The sequence below is a fragment of the Capra hircus genome, chromosome 15 (genome assembly GCF_001704415.2).
Source record: "Capra hircus breed San Clemente chromosome 15, ASM170441v1, whole genome shotgun sequence".
Lineage (NCBI taxonomy): Eukaryota > Metazoa > Chordata > Mammalia > Artiodactyla > Bovidae > Capra > Capra hircus.
In genome coordinates this window covers 1,738,168-1,756,404 of record NC_030822.1, presented here as the reverse complement: position 1 = coordinate 1,756,404, position 18,237 = coordinate 1,738,168, and the positions used below count along the sequence as shown (strand labels likewise).

The following is an 18,237-nucleotide window of genomic DNA, read 5'->3' as shown; positions in this document are numbered from 1 at the left end:
TCTTCATCCTTTCATAAAACCAAATGTTTGGTTTTTGATTCTTCAAAATGACTCAGCCAAGACAGAAATATAGCTCCATTTGAATGTGATATTTATGTCTTTCAATAACGTGTTGGAGAAGGAGACGGCAACCCACTCCAGTTTTCTTGCCTGGAGAATCCCAGGGATGGAGGAGCCTGGTGGGCTGCTGTCAATGGGGTCCACAGAGTCGGACACAACTGAAGGGACTTAGCAGCAGCAGCAGCAGCAGCAGCAGCAGCAATAATGTATGCCATAAGGCACATACTTTCATTTAGAGTTACAAAATATTTCTCTAATTAAGACACTTAGAAGAGATATTCAGCTAAATAAATTAATTAAACATAAGGTTACATTCTGATACCCAAAAGTTATCCTGTTATTCTATTAAAAACCACCTATACTTTATCACTGACATTTACACTGCTGTCACACATATGCACCCACATAGAGCACATGTATGTGCTTCTGATCAAAGCCTTGCTTGTCTCGCTGATTTACGTGTACATTTGCACTGACATGTGGTAGAGAAAAAGCCTGTGTAACAAGTGAATAAATCAAATCCATGACTAAGGTTTTTGAGAAGCAAGACCCAAAACATCTTGTTCTTTCCCTGAGCTATACTATTTCAAGTATTACATTTCCAGACATATTTTATTACCCCCAAACAACATATTTTTGAAGTGGTAAGACTATATCTTTAGGAATTAAATGCATTGTATGGCTAAAAAGAGAGAATAGAATGAACTGAGACAAATGAAACTACATTATTTTGCATAATACAGCATTAAAATGCAAATCCTAGAGAGAATTTTGCCTTGCCCCAAACCTTCTTGAATGCACTTTTCACCTCTTTGTTTCTCAGGCTGTAGACTATAGGGTTCAGCATGGGGATGACCATAGCATAGAACACAGAGGCCACTTTGTCTGTGTCCATGGAATGGTTGGTGCTGGGTTGTAAGTACATGAAGATGATGGTCCCATAGAAGACGCTGACTGCCGAGAGTTGGCTAGCTCAGGTGGACAAGGCTTTTTGGTATCCCTTAGCCGAGTGCATCTTCAAGACGGTGATAAATATGAGAAGGTAGGAAATAAATATTACCAGAAGAGCAAAGAAGACATTAAAGCTTGAAATTAAAATGAGAACCACCTCTCTAATATGTTTATCAGAGCAAGAGAGAGCCGTGACAGCTGGAATATCACAGAAAAAGTGATGGACCACCTTGGACTTACACAGAGAAAGACTGAATGTGCCCCCAACATGGATGGAGGCATTCACGAATCCACAGATGTAGGAGCCTACGGCCAGACAGGCACACACACTCGTCTTCATGGTGATGGTGTAACGTAGGGGTTCACACACTGTGGCGTGGCGATCATAGGCCATTGCAGCTAAGAGGAAATTTTCCACACTGGCAAAGGCTGCGAAAAAGAATATCTGAGTAGCACAGGCATTGTATGAGATGACCTTGTCTGCTCTAAGAAACCCAGCCATCACTTTCGGTGTGGTAGCTGAGGAGTACCCAAAGTCCACCAAAGAGAGGTTAATGATGAAAAAGTACATTGGGGTGTGGAGACGGGAGTCCAACAGGATCAGTGTGATCATCCCCAGGTTTCCAAAAACACTGATGAGGTAAATGAGGGTGAAAACAATAAAGAGGGGGATCTGAAGTTCTGGAGCATTGGTGAGACCCACCAAGATGAAATCTGTCCCCTCTGCACCATTCTTCGTGGGAATTTCCTAAATTCTCTGTGGTAATGAGAAAGCAAGGAACATCTGGTAGACAGCAAAGAGTTTGCGCTGGGATTATAGAAACACCCGGTTATTTTGTCACTTTATGATGGCAATAAATTATTCTTCACAATTCTTTCATCTAGAGCTTAGCTTTGAAACAAAAAAAAAGCTAGTAAATATCTTACAGGTATGATTTATCTTATAGCTGCATACTTTATGTTTTTGGGTTCCAAAGTCACTGCAGATGGTGACTGCGGCCATGAAATTAGAACATGCTTGCTCCTTGGAAGAAAAGTTACGACCAACATAGACAGCATATTAAAAAGTAGAGACATTACTTTGCCAACAAAGGTTTGTCTAGTCAAAGCTGTGGTTCCAGTAGTCATGTATAGATGTGAGAGTTGGATTATAAAGAAAGCTGAGTGCTGAAGAATTGATGCTTTTGAACCATGGTGTTGGAGAACACTCTTGAGAGGCCCTTGGACAGCAAGGAGATCCAACAAGTCAATCCTAAAGGAAATCAGTCCTGAATATTCGTTGGGAGGACTGATGCTGAAGCTGAAACTCCAATACCTTGGCCACCTGATGCGAAGAACTGACTCATTTGAAAAAACCCTGATGCTGGGCAAGATTGAAGGCGGTGGGGAGAAGGGAATGACAGAGGATGAGACTGTTGGCTGACATCACTGACTCCATGGACATGAGTTTGAATAAGTTCCGGGAGTTGGTGATGGACCGAGAGGCCAGGCGTGCTACCGTCTGTGGGGTCACAAAGAGTCAGCCATGACTGAGCGACTGAACTGAACTGAGCTGATAGTTACATCCTGTTGAAGCTGCAAGGTCCATACAGGGTACATGCATTGCACAACTTCCTGCTTGTGCAGATGAACAAACTAAGGTGCAGAAAGAGGTTGTAATTTGTCTAGGATCACATATTTACCATAAACTCTTCTCCCAAGTCCGATGACTTGAATCTGCTAACAGTTTACATTTATATAGCGCTCATCCTCAGTACACATTTACATCCACAAACTCATCTCCCAAGTCCAGTGACTTGAATCTGCTAACAGTTTACATTTATATAACGCTCATCCTCAGTACACATTTACATCTAACGTGTTGGGCTTCCCTAGTGGCTCAGACAGGAAAGAATGTGCCTATAATGCAGGAGACCTGGGGTCAATCCCTAGGGCAGGAAGATCCCCTGGAGAAAGAAATGGCCATCCACTCCAGTATTCTTGCCTGAAGAATCCTGTGGACAGAGGAGCCTGGAGGGCTACAGTCCATGGGGTTGATGTTAAAAACTACTTGATCTTCTTAACAGTCATACAAAAGAGTAAGTGTTTTGTGGACCTTTACAAGTAACAGAGTGAAGCTTTGAATCAAAGGCAGAGCTTGGACTCTGGAAAAAGGTACATATATATTAAAAAAGCAGCCCCACCGTTTACTATTTGGGAGACATTATTCATAAAATAACTTCTTAGAGCCTTTCTTTCTCTGTATAGAAAATGAAAAGTTTAATAGGACATCTAAAATTGGATTATTATAATGGTTAAATGAGAGAATACATTTTTTAAAAAGCACAAATGGGTGTTCACCATAATCCTAGTGATTTACTACATGTGTTCTCATTAAGATAAAATGGCAGTCTCCATCTTGGTTTAGGAAATGTGGATGGTGACATGTAGGGTCTCAAGATGTGGGTGAGGTTGACCAATTCTAAATTGACCTATGAGATTCTACTTTGATCAGTTAGAATCACATACTAAATGCTATGAGTTTGGGGCTTCCCTGGTGGCTCAGGTGGTAAAGAATCCACCTGCAATGCAGAAGACCTGGGTTTGATCCCTGGGTTGCGAAGATCCCCTGGAAAAGGGAATGGTTACCCACTCCAGTATTCTTGCCTGGAGAATCCCACAGACAGAGGAGCCTGGTCGGCTACAGTTAATGGGGGAGGCAAAGAGTTGGGTACGACTGAAGTGACTTAGCAAACCACAAAAGCTATGGCTATTGAGTGTTTGTTGTTGCTAGTGGTAAAGAATTGGCCTGCCAGTGCAGAAGACACAGGAGCATGGGTTCAATCCCTGGGTCCAGATGGTCCCCTGGAGAAGGGAATGGCAACCCTCCCCAGTATTCTTGCCTGGGAAATCCCATGGACAGAGGAGCCTGTGGGGCTACATTGAATGGAATCGCAAAGAGCTGGACATGACTGAGCAACTGAGCGCACATTTATTTTAATTAGAAAATGGAGAAAGAAGAAGAAATAACAAGCAATATGATACTGTGTGTACCATCAACATATCCAGCTAGATCACGCAGGTAATTCAATTCTTTCTTCCCTAAGAAAGAGATGAGAGCTATAGATGCCCTCGTGGGGAATATCCCCGAAGAGCTCCACGTATCTGTAACTCCTTCCTGATTCCCATGAGCTAGTCTCTGAAATCCCCATGTGACTCAGTATGACATCATTTTAGCTGAGATCCCTTGGCTGCCATCTATTCCTCTGATTGTTGGCAGTTGTAAGTACATGCAGGGATTCTCCCCTTGAAACCCCCAACCTGAGGATTTGCTGTGATGCTGCAATCATGGCCAGAGAAAACGTCCTGGTGCTCTGTGTCAACCTAGAGGGTGGGATGGGGTGGGTGGTGGGAGGTGGGGGTGGGATGGGGTGGGTGGTGGGAGGTGGGGGGTGGGAGGGAGGTTTAAGGGGGAGGGGACGTATGTGTTCCTGAGGCTGGTTCATGCTGATGTAAGGCAGAAACTAACACAACATTGTAAAGCAATGATCCTCCAATTTAAAAGAAAATAATTTTTTAAAATATATATTGATTGACTTTAAAATGATAGCACTTCAGCAAAGCATTTTATAGCACTTCCTTCATTTGCTAATCCTAGGCCCAATTCTGTGAAATATATGGAAGAGGTAATTTTATTATTTCATTTTCCAAATAAGCATAAGACAAGTGACTCTGCCAAGAGCAAAGTAAGAATCAGTGAAGTATTCAGGACTTTCTCCCAGGTTTCTAACTCTGTGTTGGGTTCTTTCCTCCATCTTTGCTTAACTTAGAGGTCTTAGAACATTTTGACCAGTGCCTGACAGAGAACACCAATCTCTACCTATATACATGCATTATTCCATGGTTAAATGCTAATTCTAGATTCACTGTACGGGACTGTCTTTTCCAGCAGTAAGGTAAGACTTTATGTTTCATATAAATTTTTAGTGAGTGTAATTCATGCAAAAATCTGTGGGTCAATTTTAGCTACTATGAACTATTTGAGCACAGAAATAGATATTTTGACAATTTTCTTCCCTAAAACAGTAAGTTGAGACTGGAGTTTAAATGTCAAAACTTCCATCAATAGGAAATTTAGTGACACAAGGAATATCATCATACTGCCTTCCTAAAAAAAAATTAGCAAAAAAAAAATGTAAGTGATACTGTAAGTCTTACTTCATTTTATTTACTATTTCTTGTCCTTTTATTGGAAGCTAAAAAGAAACTTAAATAAAAAACACTAAAACACCAGAACAGAGTAAAATAATTCTTCTTTAGAGCACAGAAGTGTTATAATTGAATTAGCAAGATCAATAGTCCATTGTAATCTTTCCCCAATAACCTCATCCTCATCATTATTACTAGCACTTTTATAAAGGCCAATAGAGAGGGGGCTAAAAAATAAGGTTCTTGATTTGATCACACTGAGTTTGAGTTTTGAATCTTTAACTTTCCTCATACTAACTATGTAAATGTAGAGCTTCATGTAATTCCCAAATCCTCAGGTCTCTTAATGGTAAAATAGGAATAAGAATACCTACCTTACAACATGACTGAGGATTAAATGAAAAAAGATGTGTATCTGTATATATACATATAAACACATGAATAAATAAATTAAATATATATCTGACAATTAGAAGTACAACGGTAGAGAAGAATAACAGATGGCCTGCTAAAGGATTAAATTCAAGTAAGAAATATTTAAGGCACTCTTCCTACACAAGAACGTGTTCATATAAAAATTTCAAACATAAGGCTCACCACCAAACCAGACCCATAGCCAGGCTGAAGACTGCCAACAAACTAGGAAATTTTCAGCCCTTGACCTCTGTGGTCCAACCATGAGAGGATAGTAATAAGAGAGAGGATGAGTTTCTAAAAAGAGGTTCTGGGAGTTCCCTGGCAGTCAGTGGTTAGGACTCCAGGCTGCCACTGCCGTAGGCCTGGGTTAATCCCTGGTTGGAGAACTAAGATCCCACAAGCCACATGGACTGGCCAAAATAAAAACAAAAAAGAGACCCTTTCAACCCAAGCTAAAACATGGATTTTAAAGGCGGAACCTGAGCAAGAGAATCACTCGCACGGAATGACCAGAGGAGCCACTCTGTACAGCTGTGGAGGGACAGCCTGGGAAACCCTGGAGGACACAGGGAAACATCAGTGGACCAACGGGGAGAGAGAGGCCGCAGCACTACAGAGCTCACCCACGCCTGAACCGTGTACCGCACCACCCACGCTTCTCAATCACGGAGGTGACCAGCTCATTTAATACTAACATTACATCTGATGTGATCAGACTGTACTCAATACCCAGCATTCTACTCATTGATTTTAATATGTTTTATCTCCTTTAATTCTCATAATCATACCTTGTTCAGTCTCATTAAGCAGGGACTTCCTTGGTGGCTCAGCTGGTAAAGAATCTACCTGCAATACAGGAGACCTAGGTTCAATCCCTGGGTTGGGAAGATCCCCTGGAAGAGGGCATGGCAACCCACTTCAGTATTCTTGCCTGGAGAATCCCATGGACAGAAGAGTCTGGCGGGCTGCAGTCCATGGGTTGCAAAGAGTCGGATGACTGAGCAACTAACACTTTTTTAGTCATATTATCATTGTCACTTTGCAAATGAAAAAGATAGGTTCAAGGGAATTAGGTCAGGCTCAGTGATTCCCAGGTAGTGGGTGGCAGGCTGTGTGCACAGCATCTCGAGCCCAGGCTTCTTGCTGGATGCTGCACCCTCCTCGCTGAATTGTCTCTGCAGGTTGTACAGCCCCTCCCACCCCAGTTATCCCACCACGGCACTGGGCAAGTGTCTCTCAGTTCCTTCACTGTAAAACTCCAAAGGCTGGGTTTAGAACACTGGAGACATGGAGTAATTGCAAACTGAATTAAGTTCAACTTGATTTTAAGCTCAGTTAAGACAGTGGACTTACACTGGCAGTGTAATCACTCTGAGAGTGAAAGTCCCTCGGTTGTGTCCGACTCTTTGCGACCCCATGGACTGTAGCCCTCCAGGCTCCTCTGTCCATGGGATTCTCCAGGCAAGAGCACTGGAGTGGGTAGCCATTCTCTTCTCCAGGGGATCTTCCCGACCGAGGTATTGAACCCAGGTCTCCTGCATTGCAGGCAGATTCCTTACCGTCTGAGCCACCCCAGAAGCTGGGTACAAACATTGTTCTGGCAGTCATAATTTTATAAACTTAAATACAATACTTGGCCTCTGTGCTTCATGAGTTAAATGGGGATAACAATCAATCTCATGAGGTTGTTGAGAGAAATAAAAGAAAATACGTGTCCAGTGTCCAGAGCAGTTTGGGGCACTTGAGCAATTTAGACCTAAGTGTTTACTAGGCTGAGAAAAACTGAATTAACAGATATATTTATTTAAGATGGTTCATCTTAATCAGGAAATAATATTTTCTACATCTCAGTTCAAGAACTTACAGAATTTAAAAGTTGGAAAATGATCCATGAAGATTCCTCAGCTTCAACAGTGTGAAACTCTACAAATACTTTGTGGCTTAAATTTTGTTTAGTTTGTACCTCAGATGTGGAGAATCTTGAAGTCCAAATTATCCCATTAACGAAATATTTGTATATGTGTATATACACACACACGTATATACACACATATGCGCCCACAGTACTGAATTAATTTCACTTTCAATCCCCCAATTGTTTATCACTGTGTTCCTTTCTTTTTCTTCGCCATAGGACCTCCTTTGATTCAAAAACTGCATCCATGGAAAATAATACAGAAGTGACTGAATTCACCCTGCTGGGACTCACCAGTGCCCCAGGACTGCAGGTCCCCCTGTTTATAATATTCACGCTCATTTATCTTGTCAACGTGGTTGGAACTCTGGGACTGATCCTGCTGATTCTCTTGGACTCTCGTCTCCACATTGCCATGGACTTTTCCCTTACAAATCTGTCTCTGGTGGACTTCTGCCACTCCACAGCCGTCACGCCCAAGGTGATGGCTGGGCTCCTGGTAGGAGCCCAGGTCATCTCCTACCATGCACGCCCTGCTCAGAGGTCCTTTTCTGCAGCATTTGCCGCTGTGGAAAGTCACCTGTCGGCCTCAATGGCCTAGGACCGCTACGCAGCAGTGTGCAACCCCCTATGTTATAACACCATGACAGCAAGTGTGTGTACTTGTATGGCTGTGGATCCCTACTTCTGTGGTTTCCTGAATGCCTCTGTCCACACAGGAAACATTTTCCGGCTTTGCTTCTGTAGGCCCAATCTGCTCCACCACTTTTTCTGCGATGTTCCAGCAGTCATGGCTCTCTCCTGCTCTGATAAATGCATCAGTGAGCTGATTCTCCATGTGGTGGCAAGTTTCAGCATTATGTTTGCCCTCCTGGTTATCTTGATTTCCTACCTGTTCATATTTACCACCATCTTGAAGATGCACTCGGCTGAGGCATATCAGAAGGCTTTATCCACCTGCGCGTCTCACCTCACCACAGTCTCCATCTTCTGTGGGCCAGGCATCTTTACATACTCCCAGCCCAGCTCCAGTCATTCCATGGACACAGACAAAATTCCGTCTGTGTTCTATGCCATGGTCATCCCCATGCTCAACCCCTTGATCTATAGTTTGAGGAACAAGGAGGTCAAAAATGCTTTCAAGAAGTTGGTTATGAAGGCAAAATTTTCTAAGCTTCACCTTTTAAAGTTGTAGGATCCAAATGACTTAGTTTCATTCCCCTCGGACCTTCATCATGCAGTAATTCACATTTTAAGGCTCATATTGCACCTAAATTACTGAGGTAATACCATTCCTTCTTCGAAAATCTATCATCTAGAAAAACAAAAAAAATTATGTTCAAATATGTGATAGTTGATTGAGGATGGCCAGAAGGGACCTTAAGAATACTAAAATCCTGCTTGTAGTGAATTTTGTTAATTATATTTGATTTATTCGCATGTTGATATTATCCTTATCATGTGGCAATGCTAGCATATATGAAACACGGCACGCAGAGACCCACTAGCAGAAGCATATGTGAGAATCTCGTCCGTGCACATACGCACAGGAGTGAGAGATTTGTTAAAGGAGTTGGAGTATGGCTAGCTTTTAAATAAAAATTTAAAATAATCAATATATGTTCATGTCTGACATTATTTATCTAGGTGAGAAACTGTTTAAAGAGTCCAGAATGAAGAAAGTTGTGACAAGGGTTTTTAATAAAAATATATGATTTTATTGGATGATTTATTCAGCACCACATTTGTATAACATTTTACAGAAATCAATATCTCTGTCTTTAGTGTGTCATCTGATAGAAAGAGTAGGGTCACAGGATGATCTTGAGAAACAAGAAGCCCACAGGACAAGAAAAGGTGATCAGTCAATAATAACGGAACTTTCCAGTTGTCCTGTATATGACCACTGTCTCTTACATTTTGAAAAAAAATGCACTAATAATCATGTCATCCATTTTCCTCCCTGGAAATACTATAAAATGGCCAAAGCCACTCACTCATAAATCCTCTGGTTTTAGATGAGCCTCGTGGCGCCTTACCTCGTCTAGGCACTCACCCCACTCCTTTCACACCGCATTCCTTGCTGTTCCTGGACAATCTCGGGGTGCTTCTTCCCCAGGGTGTTTGCACTCACTGCTTCTGAAGACCGAAGGCTCCCACTCCTCCTTCAGGCTTGCTTCACTGTTGCCGCATCATGGCTCCCCTCGCCCCTGAACGCTGTTCCCTTCTTCCGTTCCTTGCTTTATTTTCCTTTGCTCTGGTCAATGCCCAAATCCTATTTATTTCTTGTCTTAAGGCTTTTTACAATCAATGATTTGACTGTGCCAGGTCTTAGCTGTGGCATGTGAGATCCTCACGGTGGCACATAGGATCTGTTAATAGTTCCCGGAACAGAGTTAGGACCCAGGCCCCTGCAATCGGAGCATGGAGTTTTAGCCACTGCACCACCAGGAAAGAACCTTATTTCCTTCTTTATCCATTCATTTACCTTTCTCCCCAAAACACACACTACACCAGAGGAGTGACTTTGTCTTCTTTATGAACAACTTCATGCACAACACATGAATAATGATCTGATTCATACTAATAGTTCAATAAACGTTTGTTTAAAGAATTCAGTTTGGTGCCCAGAAGTCAATATATCTGAATCATTGATAATTATAGTTCACTACTCTTTAGAGAATTCTTCAGATAATAATTTTAGGGCATTTCAGGAGATACAGCTTTTTTTTTCTATATTCTCACTCACTATTTGTACTTTTGGACAAATTAGTTTTTTGGAAGCCAACAGTATTGAATGATTAATATAAAACCATATAAATTTTTCATTAGTAATTTTTCATTAAGGGGGAAAATAACACATGAAATGAATTTTATTTAGTAAATCAAAAAGGCAAACTATGAGACTATGAGAAGTTTCCTACTTGATACAATTTGCAAATTTTCTTAATAAATAATTATTCATTTAACTTGAATCATTCTAAACAGACAAGACTTACATAATTCTCACCCAGTTTCCTCTGTTTTTAACATCTTCAGTTCAGTTCAGTTCAGTCGCTCAGTCGTGTACGATTCTTTGCGATCCCATGAATTGCAGCACTCCATGCCTCCCTGTCCATTACCAACTCCCGCAGTTCACTCAGACTCACATCCATTGAGTTGGTGATGCCATCCAGTCATCGCATCCTCTGTCGTCCTCTTCTCCTTCCGCCCCCAATCCCTCCCAGCATCCCAATGAGTCAACTCTTCGCATGAGGTGGACAAAGTACCGGATTTTAGCTTTAGCATCATTCCTTCCAAAGACCACTCAGGGCTGATCTCCTTCAGAATGGACTGTTTGGATCTCCTTTCAGTCCAAGGGGCTCTCAAGAGTCTTCTCCAACACCACAGTTCAAAAGCATCAATTCTTCGGTGCTCAGCCTTCTTCACAGTCCAGCTCTCACATCCATACATGACCACTGGAAAAACCATAGCCTTGACCAGATGGACCTTATTTTATCATATTTGTCAAAACTAAGAAACCAATATTGACATGTTACTACTATCTAAAACTTCAATAGTTTATTCAGATTATTGCTGATGCTTTCAATCATGTCATTTTGCTCTCACAGATCTAATCAAGGACACAGCATTGCATATATTTGCTGAATCTCTTTATTCTCCTCTGATTTGTGACAGTTTCTCAGTCTCCTTATTTTTCTTTAACTTAATATCCTTAAGGAGTACTGGACCAGTGTTTTGTTGAAAGTCTTTCAACATATGTTTGCTGATTTTCTGGTCACAGTTATACAGAATGTATAAGTTTTGAGAAAGGATAAGTAACCTTTGTATCACATCCTATCAGATAATACATTTTACCAACAAGACTTGTCACTGGGGGATGTTAACCTCAATCACCTACTCAAGAGACTTTTGCCAGGTTCTTCAATGTAGTGCTAACTTTTCTCCTTTCATACTCTGTACTCCAGAAAGAAGTCATTAAGTTCAGCCCACATTAAAGGTAGAAGGGAATATAACTATATAGCTTGGAATTTTTCTACAAGGAAGGGTTATTTATTTCCTCGCTATTTGTATTGGCATGGAGTCACGTATATTTGTTTTATACTTTGGTCACACTTGGTGCCGTGGTATTCATTGCATTGTTCAAGATGCCCCATCTTTGGCTATTCGCAGCATGTTTAGTTTTATTCCTGTTTCCTTCTAATATGCCCCAACCCTTTTGTTTTTTGGGTTCCTCCTTATTTTCTGGAACTACAAGCTATTCCAGGTTTATTCGTTATTATCCTTGTCCCAATCCTGTAATCAGCTAGTTCTCCAAAGAACCATACTTCCTTTTATTCAGTTCAGTTCAGTTGCTCAGTCGTGTCTGACTCTTTGCAACCCCATGGACTGCAGCATGCCAGGCCTCCCAGTCCATCACCAACTCACGGAGTTTACTCAAACTCATGTCCATCAAGTCAGTGATGCTATCCAACCATCTCATCCTCTGTCGTCCCCTTCTCTTCTTCTTCTCTCCTTCCTTTTATTAGATAATGATATTTAGTATTGAGTGGTGTGTTGGGTATAGTTATTGCTACTGGGCATCACTTATTACAGGCCCTCTAAGCAGAGAAACCTGGAATAAATATTATATATATATATAGATATAGATAGATAGATAGATAGATATAGAGATAGAGAGATAAATAGATATTTATATCTATATAGATATAGATAGTTCCATGAAAGGAAAAGTGAAAGCGAAAGCGTTAGTTGTTCAGTCGTGTCTGACTCTTTGAAACGCCATGGACTGTAGCCCACCAGGCTCCTCTGTCCTGGAATTCTCCAGGCAAGAGTACTGGAGCCGGGTGGCCATGCCCTTCTCCAGGGGCTCTTTCTGACCCAGGAACTGACCCCAGGTCGCCTGCATCGCAGGTAGTTTCTTTTACCGTCTGAACCATCAGGAAGACAGTCTCATTGTTCTGACAAATGCATCGAGTCAGTATCTATCATCCCAGTACCATACAGACCAGTTCTATCACTCTAAATAGTTCCTTATGTGTCTCTTTTGCAGAAAACAGCTCTTCCTTTCTGCAATCCACCAACAATGAACAATTTGGAAAGGAAGTTAATAGCTGTACAGTTGATCTTTGAGCAACATGAATTTAAACTGAACGGGTCCGCTCATAAGTTGATTATTTTTCACTAAATATATATAAGAGTAGTACACAATCTGTGATCGGTTGAATCTGCAGATGTAGAATTGCAGATATGGAGTTGCAATTTGTTTTAAACTTTTATGTCATTTTTTAACTGTGCAGAGAGCCCATGCCTCTAATATTGAGGAGTATTTGAGGCTCAGCTGATTTACAATAGCATCAAAAGGAATAAAATACTTAAGCATAAACTTAATCAAAGAACTGAAAGGCTTGTATGTACACTGAAAATTACAAAGCATTGTTAAAAAAAACTAAAGATGATACAAAAAAAGGAAAGATAGTCTATATCCATTGATTGGAAGACTTAATATTGTTTAAACAGCTATACTACCTCAAGCAGCCTACAAATTCAATGCAATCCCAACCACTGAGCCAAAAGTACTCAAATACATTCATGTTGCTACAGTTTATGGTCAATTCTTACCAATGGAATGTATTCAGTAATAATGTGTACAGCATCTACATCACTTTCTTGGAAAGCAATTATTTTTCCTCTAGCTTACTTATTTCTCCTTTCCTCTAGATATAATAATTACAGTGAAGACAGACTTTCAAGACTCTAGGCAATGGTAGAAAGAGACAATGTGGAGTGAACTTGGTCCCAGGATGACGGAGACACATAAGTTTTCTAGATAATTCCTTTTCACCATGCTGCATTAGCTACCACTACTTGAGAAATAACTAGTTCTATTTTAAAATCCACTATATTTTGTCTCTCTTTGTTACAGAATTTTCACCTAATTGTGATAAATAATTATGAGTAGAAATTCTTTGCAGTTCTTTTCCTCATGAGACAGAGTCTTTTTCTTCACATTTGGATCTTCACCATCCTTTTGACATGCATTGATTAGTATAACATGGTCAAAAAACAATGTCGTGAATTGGGAGTCTGGACTTGAAGAAGCTTTTTAGGTTTGCTATCACACTGTGAGAATGTTAGCCTGAAAATATTACGAGAAAAAGCTTTCCAGCCTCTGGAGGATCAACGACCATGTGCAGAAGAGATAGACAGCAGCCAGAGTCAGCATCCAGGCACAGGGACATCTTTAAGCTTCAGCCCAGCTGACCACGCAGAAAATAGGCAACCTCATGAGTCCACGTGAAAGCAGAAAAATAAACGCCCGGCCAACCATAGAACTAAGAGAAATGAAAACAGTTGTTTTCAGCTTCCCTGGTGGCTTAACTGGTAAAGAATCTGCCTGCAATACAGGAGACTTGGATTCGATCTCTGGGTCAGGATGATCCCCTGGAGAAGGGAATGGCAACCCACTGCAGTATTCTCGCCTGGAGAATCCCATGGACAGAGGAGCCTGGTGGGATACAGTCCTTGCAGTCACAAAGAGTTGGACACGTCTGAACAATGAACACTTTCACTTTTCACTACTACTTTAAGCCACTAAGTTTCTTGGGAGTTTATCACAAAACAGTAGCTAACTGATTAGCAATACATACTGTATAATCTCTTTAATTAAATCTATGTACTGAAAAGAAGCTTCATCTTCTCAATGGCTCTCCTGAAAGCATTGCTAACCTCTTTATTCCTTAGACTATAGATGAGAGGGTTCAACATGGGGATGATCACTGTATAGAACACAGATGCCATCTGGTCGGTGTCCATAGAATGACTAGAACTTGGCTGTAAGTACATGAAGATCACAGTTCCATAGAAGATGGTGACAGCAGTGAGGTGAGAAGAACAGGTGGAAAAGGCTTTTTTCCGCCCCTCCGCTGAGTGCATTCTCAGGATGGCAAAGAATATAAACAGATAGGAGCTCACAATTACCATCAGGGCAAAAAAGACATTGAAAGCTGCTAGAATAAAGAGCACCATCTCATTTACGTAGATATCAGAGCAGGAAAGAGCCAGGATTGGAGGAATATCACAGAAGAAGTGATGGACCACATTGGAATGGCAGAAGGAGAGGCAGAAAGTGAGTCCAGTGTGGATGGCAGACTCAGCAAATCCCCAGACATAGCAGGCCACGACCATCTGAGCACACACACTGGGGGTCACAGTGCTGGCGTAATGTAGAGGCTTACGCACGGCGGCATGCCGATCACAGGCCATGGCAGCTAGGAGCAAGCAGTCTACACTGGCAAAGGCCACAAAGAAGAACATCTGAGCCACACATCCCCCATAGGAGATGACCTTAGCTCCTGTGAGAAGCCCGGCCATCACCTTGGGAGTCACAGCTGAAGAGCAAACACAACCCACCAGAGAGAGGTTACTGAGGAGAAAATGCAGGGGGTGTGGGGACGAGAGTCCAGCAGAATCTACGTGATCATCCCGAGATTTCCAGTGGGAGTGATGAGATATACGAGCGTGAATGTTATAAACAGGGGGACTTGCAACTCTGGGGCATCCGTCAGTCCCAAGAGTCTAAACTCATTCACTTCAGTGCTGTTCTCCATGAAGGACATTTTGGAACGATGTTTCACCTGTCAGAACAAGGGAAGCAAAATGGATGAATTATTGACACGTGGAGAATGACTCACTGCCCATCCTGTCACCTGAATGACAGGATCACACCTTCATACCACTCTCAGCTCAGCTCAGCTCAGCTCAGTCGTGCCTGACTCTTTGTGACCCCACGGACCTCAGCACACAAGGCCTCCCCGTCCATCACCAACTCCCGGAGTTTACTCAAACTCACATGCATTGACTTGGTGATGCCATCCACCCATCTCATCCTCTGTCATTCCCTTCTCCTCCTGCCTTCAATCTTTCCCAGCATCAGGGTCTTTGCCAATGAGTCAGCTCTTCGCATCAGGTGGCCAAATTATTGGAGTTTCAGCTTCAGCATCAGTCCTTCCAATGAATAGTCAGGACTGATTTCCTTTAGGATGGATTGGTTAGATCTCCTTGCAGACCAAGGGACTCTCAAGTGTCTTCTCCAACACCACAGTTCAAAAGCATCAATTCTTTGGCACTCAACTTTCTTTATAGTCCAACTCTCACTTCCATATGTGACTACTGGAAAAACCATAGCTTTGAGTAGATGGACCTTTGTTGGCAAAGTAATGTCTCTGCTTTTTAATATGCTCTCTAAGTTGGTCATAGCTTTTCTTCCAAGGAGCAAGCATCTTCTAATTTCACGGCTGCAGTCACCATCTGCAGTGATTTTGGAGCCTGCCAAAATAAAGTCTGTAACTATTCCCGTTACTTCTCCATCTATGACAATGAAGTGATGGGACCAGATGCCAGGATCTAAGTTTTCACTCTCCTCTTTCTCTTTCATCAAGAGGCTCTTTGGTTCTTTGCTTTTGGCCATAAGGGTGGCGTCATATGGATATCTGAGGTTGTTGATATTTCTCCCAGCAATCTTGATTCCAGCTTGTGCTTCATCTAACCCAGCATTTCGTATGATGTACTCTGCATATAAGTTAAATAAGCAGGGTGACAATATACAGCCTGACGTACTCCTTTCCTGATTTGGAAAGTTGCTCCATGTCCAGTTCTAACAACATTGCATAGGATCCTGGAATGTTGGGACCATGAATCAAGGCAAATTGGAAGTGGTCAAGCAGGAGACGGAAAGATTTGACGTCGACATTTTAGGAATCAGTGAACTAAAATGGACTGGAGTGGGTGAATTTAACCTTGATGACCCTTATGTCTATCAATATAAGGTTCCCAGTAACCCTGAGACTGGCGGCTTCTCACCTCCATCTTGCCGTCTGTAAAGGCACGCACTGTATTCACTAGTTCCTGACCCCACTCAGCTATTCCAAGCAACCACTTAATTATGTATTGTATGTATAATTATGTATTATATATTGCTTGGGCTTCCCTGATGGCTCAGCAGGTAAAGAACCTGTCTGCAGTGCAGAAGATGCAGGTTCGATCCCTGGGAAGGAAAGATAACCTGGAGAAGGGAATAACCACTGCAGTATTCCTGCCTGGAGAATCCCATGAACAGAGGAGCCTGACGGGCCACAGCCCCTGGGGTCACAAAGAGTCGGACGTGACCGAACACATACACACTGCTAATGTCTATTGCTTAGTTTTATGCGGGTTAGAAGTTGTGCTTCCTCTGCAGATTACTTTTTCTGAAGACTTTTTTTGACGTGGACCAGTTTTGAAATCTTTATTGAATTTGTTACAATATTGCTTCTGTTTCACATATAGGTTATTTTGGCCCGGAGGCATGTGGGGTCTTAGCTCGCTGACCAGGGATCAAACCCATACCCTCTGTACTGGAAGGCAAAATCTGAACCCCCGGACTGCCAGGGAAGTCCCTATTTATACTTTTATCACTGGCATTCCTAAGCAAGACATCACTCCTATTCACTGAGCACTTACCATATGCCAAGTAGTCTGAGAAGAATAAATATTTCATTTGATCGTCTCAGCTCTCCTATGAGGTTATCACCTGAGAAAAAAGTGATATATCACTGTCTTTCTGGAGGTGAACAGTGTAAAGAATGAGATTCTCATCCAAGCAACTGTGCTGTACCTGAGGTCTAAGAAATGGAGAGTCAATTGCATGTTAAATGCAAATTTTCGACTGTGCTGAGGGTCACTGCCCCTAAATCTCATGTTGTTCGAGAGTCAGTCTTACTTAGTGAAATAAGTTTAAATCACAAGATGAATCCAGGATGGTTCATCCTGATGGCTGTCAGAGACGGGGGAGTGGAGGGTGGGTGAAATGGGTGAAAGAGTCAAATGATACAAACTTTCAGTTATAAAACAAATCATGGGAATATAATGTACATTATAGTCAATAATACTACACTGCATATTTAAAAAAACTGTATCTCTGTATGGTGACAGATGTTATCAAGACTTATTCCAATGATCATTTTACTATTTATACCTTCTCCAGGGGATCTTCCCAATCCAGGGATCGAGCCTGGGTCTCCCGCATTGCAGGCAGACGCTTTAACCTCCGAGCCACCAGGGAAAAGGTTTTACTATATTCACAAATATCAGATCACTGTTGTGCACCTGGAACTAATAGATAGAAGACAGAAAATCACAGAAAGTAAAGGCACATTTCAGATGAAGAGAAGCTAGGGCGCCATGGAAGTTTTCTTTCTGCTCTACGTGTGCACGCGTTATCGGTGGGTAGATGTGCTGAGCGACAATGTAAACCATAGTTTTTTCTGTAGATTTATCATTCATAAAGCCTAAAGCTTTTGATCTTGGGCTTGTGAAGTTACACCTGAGACCGCTCTAGTAACACAGGACCATGTACTTCATGACGTGTCCCATGGAGTTCATTTAGTGATTTATCCATGTCTTCATTTGTCCACTCAGTGCCCTGGTAAACATTTACTGAGTACCCACCATTTTCTGAGTGCCACCCTAAACACAGGGATTGTGCTCAGAAAAATATCATCTTCTATTCCTTGAGAAAAATCATTTCTTAGTTAGTGAAGGTTGTTGGAACATCTGGACTCTGGCTTGGGAACATGAGAGCATTAAAACTCAAGATTTTAAACTCCAAAGACATTCACGGGGACACACTGCCTTTGTAACTTTACACAGCACATCTTGTAAGACCA

The 18,237-nt window shown here is 41.8% G+C and overlaps 3 pseudogenes; 1 reads left to right on the top strand and 2 right to left on the bottom strand.

Annotated features, from left to right (window-relative positions):
- On the bottom strand, nt 806-2,610 carry LOC102187700 (annotated as a pseudogene).
- On the top strand, nt 7,779-8,726 carry LOC102187971 (annotated as a pseudogene).
- Nucleotides 14,204-15,141, bottom strand: LOC106501737 (annotated as a pseudogene).